The sequence below is a fragment of the Protopterus annectens genome, chromosome 2.part2, assembly GCF_019279795.1.
Source record: "Protopterus annectens isolate FY-2018-M chromosome 2.part2, PAN1.0, whole genome shotgun sequence".
Classification (NCBI taxonomy): Eukaryota; Metazoa; Chordata; order Ceratodontiformes; family Protopteridae; genus Protopterus; species Protopterus annectens.
This window is the reverse complement of record NC_056730.1, coordinates 594,194,510-594,195,682: the sequence shown is the minus strand read 5'-3', so window position 1 is coordinate 594,195,682 and position 1,173 is coordinate 594,194,510.

The following is a 1,173-nucleotide window of genomic DNA, read 5'->3' as shown; positions in this document are numbered from 1 at the left end:
TGTTTCAAGGCAGTCCAGAATTTTTAAGTTTTTTTTGGTGTTTTTCTTGGATGATGCATATTAAGTTTTTGTATCATACGTGACCTGTTTTTTAGCTTTATTTCTTAATTGCCAGTAATAATCTAGGGTGGATTGTTTTTTTTTTGGTCTGATATTGTGCCCATGCTTTATCACTAAACATAAGTAACTGTTTGATGTCTTTTGTTAACCATGGTGCATAGTTTGATTTTACCCTGACACTTCTAGAGGATGCTAGGCTGTTTAGTATGTCTAGGAATTTGTTGTTAAAATATTCAATAGCAGAATCTAGACAGAGAACTTTTAGTGGGGTAAGTCACAATGGTGGAGGATGGATATAAAGGTAGTGGGTGAGAAGTTTTTGTGGGTGTGAATTTCTCTGTGTATAGTATTTTTGGGGGGTGCAGACATTGTCTGAGTAGGTAGGTAGGTAGATGATCACTGAGGCTAGCCGGTTGGCAGCTTAATTGTTGGGCCAGTGATGGATTGTTGGTTAGAGTCCACTCTAGAAGTGACTGTCTATTACTGCTTTTGTCTATTCTACTTAGGGATTGTATTAGCTGGGAAAATTTGATTAGGTTGATGAAGTTCCCATTATTACGGTTTCCTGATTAAATGTTAAGGACGTCCAGTGAAGAAAGTCCTCAGTTATGGAGGAGTTGTTACCAGCAGGGATGTAGATTGCTATAAAGGTTATGTATTTATTGGGATTAACTTTGAGATGAGTAAATAATATCTCAGCCTTATTGAGTCCTGGGAGGTTTGGTTCCAAGCATTCTAGTTTGAGTATATTTTTTTATAAATTACAGTTATACCTCCACTCTGTCTGTGTATTCTTCCAATCTGTGGATGTTATAACCTGGGTCAGAATGTCATTGCCACTTATTTGAGGTTTCAGCCAGATTTCAGTTAAAACTACTATGTCAGGGAAGCAGAGTGAAACAGTGGCATGAAATTCATGTATTCTGTTTGCTAGGCTCCTAATATTCATGTTTATAAGTAAAAGGTCAGATCCATTGTGGGATAGGTAAGTAGTGTCATGGGAGAATGTACTGGGTAGTGTGTAGGGTACCTGCTGACTGGTTTTGGGGCCTGGATTAGGGTGAATGTTGTGTTAAGTTTGAGGTGAGATATGTGTAGAAGTGGGTGCGAGTG